Source organism: Rana temporaria, chromosome 11, assembly GCF_905171775.1.
Source record: "Rana temporaria chromosome 11, aRanTem1.1, whole genome shotgun sequence".
In the NCBI taxonomy this organism is placed as follows: Eukaryota; Metazoa; Chordata; class Amphibia; order Anura; family Ranidae; genus Rana; species Rana temporaria.
This window is the reverse complement of record NC_053499.1, coordinates 97,198,703-97,208,633: the sequence shown is the minus strand read 5'-3', so window position 1 is coordinate 97,208,633 and position 9,931 is coordinate 97,198,703.

The following is a 9,931-nucleotide window of genomic DNA, read 5'->3' as shown; positions in this document are numbered from 1 at the left end:
AACCAGTCCATAGCAACCCTCCTTAGCAACCAGTCGATAGCAACCAGTCCATAGCAACCGTCCATAGCAACCAGTCCATAGCAACCATTCAAAGCAACCAGTCCATCGCAACCAGTCCATAGCAACCAGTCCATAGCAACCAATGTAAAGTAACCAGTCCATAGAAACCATCCAGAGCAACCAGTCCTTAGCAACCAGTTCATAGCAACCGTCCATAGCAACCAGTGCATTGAAACCATCCATAGCAACCAGTCCCTAGCAACCAGTCCATAGCAACCCATCCATAGCAACCAGTCCATATAAAACAGTCCATAGCAACCCTCCAAAGCAACCAGTCCATATCAACCAGTCCATAGCAACCCTCCATAGCAACCAGTCCATAGCAACCCTCCATAGCAACCAGTCCATAGCAACCAGTCCATAGCAACCAGTCCATAGCAACCGTCTATAGCAACCATCCAGAGCAACCAGTCCCTAGCAACCAGTTCATAGCAACTATCCGTAGCAACCAGTCCATAGCAACCCTCCATATCAACCAGTCCATAGCAACCCTCCATAGCAACCAGTCCATAGCAACCGTCTATAGCAACCAGTCCATAGCAACCATCCAAAGCAACCAGTCCATAGCAACCAGTCCATAGCAACCAATCCATAGCAACCCGTTCATTGCAATCAGTCCATAATAACCAGTCCATAGCAACCAGTCCATAGCAACCGGTCCATAGCAACCGGTCCACAGCAACCCTCCATAGCAACCAGTCCATAGCAACCAGTCCATAGCAACTAGACCATAGCAACCTTCCATAGCAACCAGTCCATAGCAACCAGTCCATAGCAACCGCCCATAGCAACCAGTCAATAGCAACCAGTCCATAGCAACCGTCCATAGCAACCAGTCCATAGCAACCAGTCCATAGCAACCAGACCATAGCAACCCTCCATATTAACCAGTCCATAGCAACCCTCCATAGCAACCAGTCCATAGCAACCGTCTATAGCAACCAGTCCATAGCAACCATCCAAAGCAATCAGTCCATAGCAACCAGTCCATATCAACCAGTCCATAGCAACCAATCCATAGCAACCCGTCCATTGCAATCAGTCCATAATAACCAGTCCATAGCAATCCAGACCATAGAAAACCTCCATATCAATCAGTCCATAACAACCATCCACAGCATTCAGTCCAAAGCAACCCTCCATAGCAACCAGCCCATAGCAACCATCCATAGCAACCAGTCCATAGCAACCAGTCCATAGCAACCCTCCATAGCAACAGTCCATAGCAACCAGTCCATAGCAACCAGTCCATAGCAACCAGTCCATAGCAACCGGTCCACAGCAACCCTCCATAGCAATCAGTCCATAGCAACCAGTCCATAGCAACTAGAACATAGCAACCCTCCATAGCAACCATTCCATAGTAACCAGTCCATAGCAACCGTCCATAGCAACCAGTCCATAGCAACTATCCATAGCAACCAGTCCATAGAAACCATCCAAAGCAACCAGTCCATAGCAACCATCCATAGCAACCAGTACACAGCAACCAGTCCATAGCAACCAGTCCATAGCAACCGTCCATAGCAACCAGTCCATAGAAACCAGTCCATAGCAACCATCCATAGCAACCAGTCCATAGCAACCAGTCCATAGCAACCCTCCATAGCAACCAGTCCATAGCAACCGTCCATAGCAACCAGTCCATAGCAACCATCCAAAGCAACCAGTCCATAGCAACCAGTCCATAGCAACTGTCCATAGGAACCAGTCCACAGCAACCCTCCATATCAACCAGTCCATAGCAACCCTACATAGCAACCAGTCCATAGCAACCCTCCATAGCAACCAGTCCATAGCAACCAGTCCATAGCAACCAATCATAGCAACTAGTCCATAGCAACCATCCAAAGCAACCAGTCTATATTAACCAGTCCATAGCAATCCAGACCATAGCAACCCTACTCAGCAACCAGTCCATAGCAACCTTCCATAGCAACCAGTCCTTTTCAACCAGTCCATAGCAACCGTTTATAGCAACCAGTCCATAGCAACCCTCCATAGCAACCCTCTATAGCAACCATTCCATAGCAACCAGTCCATCGCAACAGTCAATAATAACCAGTCCATAGCAACCAGTCCATAGCAACCCTCCATATAAACCAGTCCATACCAACCCTCCATAGCAACCAGTCCATAGAAACCATCCAAAGAAACCAGTCCATAGCAACCATCCATAGCAACCAGTCCATTGCAACCCTCCATATCAACCAGTCCATAGCAACCCTACATAGCAACCAGTCCATACCAACCCTCCATAGCAACCAGTCCATAGCAACCAGTCCATAGAAACCATTCAAAGAAACCAGTCCATAGCAGCCAGTCCATAGCAACCATCCATTGCAACCCTCCATAGCAACCAGTCCATAGCAACCTTCCATAGCAACCAGTCCATAGCAACCGTCCATAGCAACCAGTCCATACCAACCCTCCATAGCAACCAGTCCATAGCAACCAGTCCATAGAAACCATCCAAATAAACAAGTCCATAGCAGCCAGTCCATAGCAACCATCCATTGCAACCCTCCATAGCAACCAGTCCATAGCAACCTTCCATAGCAACCAGTCCATAGCAACCGTCCATAGCAACCAGTCCATAGCAACCATCCAAAGCAACCAGTCCATAGCAACCAGTCCATAGCAACCAGTCCATATCAACCAATGTAAAGTAACCAGTCCATAGAAACCATCCAGAGCAACCAGTCCATAGCAACCATCCATAGCAACCAGTCCATAGCAACCATCCAAAGCAACCAGTCCCTAGCAACCAGTCCATAGCAACCAGTCCATAGCAACCCATCCATAGCAACCAGTCCATATAAAACAGTCCATAGCAACCCTCCAAAGCAACCAGTTCATAGCAACCATCCATAGCAACCAGTCCATAGCAACCATCCAACGCAACCAGTCCATAGCAATCAGTCCATAGAAACCAATGTAAAGTAACCAGTCCATAGCAACCATCCAGAGCAGCCAGTCCTTAGCAACCAGTCCATAGCAACCGTCCATAGCAACCAGTCTATAGCAACCATCCAAAGCAACCAGTCCCTAGCAACCAGTCCTTAGCAACCAGTCCAAAGCCACCCTCCATAGAAACCAGTCCATAGCAACCCTCCATAGCAACCAGTCCATAGCAATCAGTCCATAGCAACCATCTATAGCAACCATCCAAAGCAACCAGTCCATAGGAACCAGTTCATAGCAACTGTCCATAGCAACCAGTGCATAGCAACCCTCCATATTAACCAGTCCATAGCAACCCTCCATAGCAACTATTCCATAGCAACCGTCTATATCAACCAGTCCATAGCAACCAGTCCATAGCAACCCTCCATAGCAACCAATCCATAGCAACCGTCCATAGCAACCAGTCCATAGCAACCATCCAAAGCAACCAGTCCATAGCAACCAGTCCATAGCAACTGTCCATAGGAACCAGTCCACAGCAACCCTCCATATCAACCAGTCCATAGCAACCCTACATAGCAACCAGTCCATAGCAACCCTCCATAGCAACCAGTCCATAGCAACCAGTCCATAGCAACCAATCATAGCAACTAGTCCATAGCAACCATCCAAAGCAACCAGTCTATATTAACCAGTCCATAGCAATCCAGACCATAGCAACCCTCCTCAGCAACCAGTCCATAGCAACCTTCCATAGCAACCAGTCCTTTTCAACCAGTCCATAGCAACCGTTTATAGCAACCAGTCCATAGCAACCCTCTATAGCAACCATTCCATAGCAATCATCCATTGCAACCAGTCCATCGCAACAGTCAATAATAACCAGTCCATAGCAACCAGTCCATAGCAACCCTCCATATAAACCAGTCCATACCAACCCTCCATAGCAACCAGTCCATAGAAACCATCCAAAGAAACCAGTCCATAGCAACCATCCATAGCAACCAGTCCATTGCAACCCTCCATATCAACCAGTCCATAGCAACCCTACATAGCAACCAGTCCATACCAACCCTCCATAGCAACCAGTCCATAGCAACCAGTCCATAGAAACCATTCAAAGAAACCACTCCATAGCAGCCAGTCCATAGCAACCATCCATTGCAACCCTCCATAGCAACCAGTCCATAGCAACCTTCCATAGCAACCAGTCCATAGCAACCGTCCATAGCAACCAGTCCATACCAACCCTCCATAGCAACCAGTCCATAGAAACCATCCAAATAAACCAGTCCATAGCAGCCAGTCCATAGCAACCATCCATTGCAACCCTCCATAGCAACCAGTCCATAGCAACCTTCCATAGCAACCAGTCCATAGCAACCGTCCATAGCAACCAGTCCATAGCAACCATCCAAAGCAACCAGTCCATAGCAACCAGTCCATAGCAACCAGTCCATATCAACCAATGTAAAGTAACCAGTCCATAGAAACCATCCAGAGCAACCAGTCCATAGCAACCATCCATAGCAACCAGTCCATAGCAACCATCCAAAGCAACCAGTCCCTAGCAACCAGTCCATAGCAACCAGTCCATAGCAACCCATCCATAGCAACCAGTCCATATAAAACAGTCCATAGCAACCCTCCAAAGCAACCAGTTCATAGCAACCATCCATAGCAACCAGTCCATAGCAACCATCCAATGCAACCAGTCCATAGCAATCAGTCCATAGAAACCAATGTAAAGTAACCAGTCCATAGCAACCATCCAGAGCAGCCAGTCCTTAGCAACCAGTCCATAGCAACCGTCCATAGCAACCAGTCTATAGCAACCATCCAAAGCAACCAGTCCCTAGCAACCAGTCCTTAGCAACCAGTCCAAAGCCACCCTCCATAGAAACCAGTCCATAGCAACCCTCCATAGCAACCAGTCCATAGCAATCAGTCCATAGCAACCATCTATAGCAACCATCCAAAGCAACCAGTCCATAGCAACCAGTTCATAGCAACTGTCCATAGCAACCAGTGCATAGCAACCCTCCATATTAACCAGTCCATAGCAACCCTCCATAGCAACTATTCCATAGCAACCGTCTATAGCAACCAGTCCATAGCAACCATCCAAAGCAACCAGTCCCTAGCAACTAGTCCATAGCAATCAGTCCATTGCAACCAATCCATAGCAACCCGTCCATTGCAATCAGTCCATAATAACCAGTCCATAGCAACCGTCCATAGCAACCAGTCCATAGCAACCATCCATAGCAACCAGTCCATAGAAACCATCCAAAGCAACCAGTCCATAGCAACCAGTCCATAGCAACCATCCATAGCAACCAGTACACAGCAACCAGTCTGTAGAAACCAGTCCATAGCAACCGTGCATAGCAACCAGTCCATAGCAACGAGTCCATAGCAAACCTCCATATCAACCAGTCCATAACAACCCTCCATAGCAACCAGTCCATAGCAACCAGTACATAGCAACCAGTCCATAGCAACCATCCAAAGCAACCAGTCCATAGCAACCAGTCCATAGCAACTGTCCATAGGAACCAGTCCATAGCAACCCTCCATATCAACCAGGCCATAGCAACCCTACATAGCAACCAGTCCATAGCAACCCTCCATAGCAACCAGTCCATAGCAACCAGTCCATAGCAACCATCCATAGCAACTAGTCCATAGCAACCATCCAAAGCAACCAGTCTATATTGACCAGTCCATAGCAATCCAGGCCATAGCAACCCTCCTCAGCAACCAGTCCATAGCAACCGTCCATAGCAACCAGTCCATTTCAACCAGTCCATAGCAACCGTTTATAGCAACCAGTCCATAGCATCCCTCTATAGCAACCAGTCCATAGCAATCATCCATAGCAACCAGTCCATCGCAACAGTCCATAATAACCAGTCCATAGCAACCAGTCCATAGCAACCCTCCATATAAACCAGTCCATACCAACCCTCCATAGCAACCAGTCCATAGAAACCAACCAAAGAAACCAGTCCATAGCAGCCAGTCATTAGCAACCATCCATAGCAACCAGTCCATTGCAAACCTCCATAGCAACCAGTCCATAGCAACCTTCCATAGCAACCAGTCCATAGCAACCCTCCATAGCAACCAGTCCATAGCAACCCTTCATAGCAACCAGTCAATAGCAACCAGTCCATAGCAACCATCCATAGCAACCAGTCCATAGCAACCATCCAAAGCAACCAGTCCATCGCAACCAGTCCATAGCAATCAGTCCATAGAAACCAATGTAAAGTAACCAGTCCATAGCAACCATCCAGAGCAACCAGTCCTTAGCAACCAGTCCATAGCAACCGTCCATAGCAACCAGTCCATAGCAACCATCCAAAGCAACCAGTCCCTAGCAACCAGTCCATAGCAACCATCCAAAGCAACCAGTCCTTAGCAACCAGTCCAAAGCAACCCTCCATAGAAACCAGTCCATAGCAACCCTCCATAGCAACCAGTCCATAGCAACCAGTCCATAGCAACCATCTATAGCAACCATCCAAAGCAACCAGTCCATAGCAACCAGTTCATAGCAACTGTCCATAGCAACCAGTGCATAGCAACCCTCCATATTAACCATTCCATAGCAACCCTCCATAGCAACCAGTCCATAGCAACCGTCTATAGCAACCAGTCCATTGCAACCCTCCATAGCAACCAGTCCATAGCAACCTTCCATAGCAACCAGTCCATAGCAACCCTCCATAGCAACCAGTCCATAGCAACCCTTCATAGCAACCAGTCAATAGCAACCAGTCCATAGCAACCATCCAAAGCAACCAGTCCATCGCAACCCTTCATAGCAACCAGTCAATAGCAACCAGTCCATAGCAACCGTCCATTGCAACCAGTCCATAGCAACCATCCAAAGCAACCAGTCCATCGCAACAAGTTCATAGCATCCAATGTAAAGTAACCAGTCCATAGCAACCATCAAGAGCAACCAGTCCTTAGCAACCAGTCCTTAGCAACCAGTCCATAGCAACCGTCCATAGCAACCAATCCATAGCAACCCGTCCATTGCACTCAGTCCATAGCAACCAGTCCATAGCAACCATCCAAAGCAACCAGTCCATAGCAACCAGTCCATAGCAACCAGTCCATAGCAACTGTCCATAGGAACCAGTCCATAGCAACCCTCCATATCAACCAGTCCATAACAACCCTCCATAGCAACCAGTCCATAGCAACCCTCTATAGCAACCAGTCTATAGCAACCAGTACATAGAAACCATCCAAAGCAACCAGTCCATAGCAACCATCCATAGCAACCAGTCCATAGCAAACCTCCATCGCAACCAGTCCATAGCAACCATCCATAGCAACCAGTCCATACTATCCAGTCCATAGCAACCCTCCACAGCAACCAGTACACAGCAACCCTCCATAGCAACCTGTCCATAGCAACCAGTCCATAGCAACCAGATAATAGCTACCCTCCATAGCAATCAGTCCATAGCAACCGTCCATAGCAACAGTCCATAGCAACCCTCTATAGCAATCGGTCCATAGCAACCCTGCATAGCAACCAGTCCATAGCAACAATCCATAGCAACCAGTCCATAGCAACCAGTCCATAGCAACCATTGATAGCAACCAGTCCATAGCAACAGTCCATAGCAACCATCCAGAGCAAACAGTCCATAGCAACCGTCCATAGCAACCAGTCCATAGCAACCATCCAAAGCAACCAGTCCATAGCAACCAGTTCATAGCAACATTCCATAGCAACCAGTCCATAGCAACCAGTCCATAGCAACCGTCTATAGCAACCAGTCCATAGCAACCAATCCATAGAAACCCGTCCATAGCACTCAGTCCATAAAAACCAGCCAATAGCAATCCAGACCATAGCAAACCTCCATATCAATCAGTCCAGAACAACCATCCACAGCAACCAGTCCATAGCAACCCTCCATAGCAACCAGCCCATAGCAACCATCCATAGCAACCAGTCCATAGCAACCAGTCCATAGCAGCCAGTCCATAGCAACTAGACCATAGCAACCCTCCATAGCAACCAGTCCATAGCAACCAGTCCATAGCAACCGTCCATAGCAACCAGTCCATAGCAACCAGTCCATAGCAACTAGTCCATAGAAACCAGTCCATAGCAACCAGTCCATAGCAACCATCCATAGCAACCAGTCCATACCAACCAGTCCATACCAACCAGTCCATAGCAACCGTCCATAACAACTTGTCCATAGCAACCAGTCCATAGCAAACCTCCATATCAACCAGTCCATAACAACCCTCCATAGCAACCAGTCCCTAGTAACCATCGATAACAACCAGTCCATAGCAACCAGTCCATAGCAACCAGTCCATACCAACACTCCATAGCAACCAGTCCATAGAAACCATCCAAAGAAACCAGTCCATAGCAGCCAGTCCATAGCAACCATCCATAGCAACCAGTCCATTGCAACCCTCCATAGCAACCAGTCCATAGCAACTCTCCATAGCAACCAGTCCATAGCAACCCTCCATAGCAACCAGTCCATAGCAACCCTCCATAGCAACCAGTAAATAGCAACCAGTCCATAGCAACCGTCCATAGCAACCAGTCCATAGCAACCAGTCCATAGCAACTAGTCCATAGCAACCAGTCCATAGCAACTAGTCCATAGAAACCAGTCCATAGCAACCAGTCCATAGCAACCATCCATAGCAACCAGTCCATAGCAACCAGTCCATAGCAACCAGTCCATAGCAAACCTCCATATCAACCAGTCCATAACAACCCTTCATAGCAACCAGTCCATAGCAACCGTCCATAGCAACCAGTCCGTAGCAACCAGTCCAGAGCAACCGTCCATTGCAACCAGTCCATGGCAACCATCCAAAGCAACCAGTCCATAGCAACCAGTCCATAGCAACTGTCCATAGGAACCAGTCCATAGCAACCCTCCATATCCACCAGTCCATAGCAACCCTCCATAGCAACCAGTCCATAGCAACCCTCCATAGCAACCAGTCCATAGCAACCAGTCCATAGCAACCATCCATAGCAACCAGTCCATAGCAACCATCCAAAGCAACCAGTCCATATTAACCAGTCCATAGCAATCCAGACCATAGCAACCCTCCTCAGCAACCAGTCCATAGAAACCGTCCATAGCAACCAGTCCATAGCAACCGTTTATAGCAACCAGTCCATAGCAACCATCCATAGCAACCAGTCCATAGCAACCAGTCCATTGCAACCCTTCATAGCAACCAGTCCATACCAACCCTCCATATCAACCAGTCCATACCAACCCTCCATAGCAACCAGTCCATAGCAACCAGTCCATAGAAACCATCCAAAGAAACCAGTCCATAGCAGCCAGTCCATAGCAACCATCCATTGCAACCCTCCATAGCAACCAGTCCATAGCAACCTTCCGTAGCAACCAGTCCATAGAAACCCTCCATAGCAACCAGTCCATAGCAACCCTCCATAGCAACCAGTCGATAGCAACCAGTCCATAGCAACCGTCCATAGCAACCAGTCCATAGCAACCATCCAAAGCAACCAGTCCATCGCAACCAGTCCATAGTAACCAGTCCATAGCAACCAATGTAAAGTAACCAGTCCATAGAAACCATCCAGAGCAACCAGTCCATAGCAACCGTCCATAGCAACCAGTCCATAGCAACCATCCAAAGCAACCAGTCCCTAGCAACCAGTCCATAGCAACCCATCCATAGCAACCAGTCCATATAAAACAGTCCACAGCAACCCTCCAAAGCAACCAGTCCATATCAACCAGTCCATAGCAACCCTCCATAGCAACCAGTCCATAGCAACCCTCCATAGCAACCAGTCCATAGCAACCAGTCCATAGCAACCAGTCCATAGCAACCGTCTATAGCAACCATCCAAAGCAACCAGTCCATAGCATCCAGTTCATAGCAACCCTCCATATCAACCAGTCCATAGCAACCC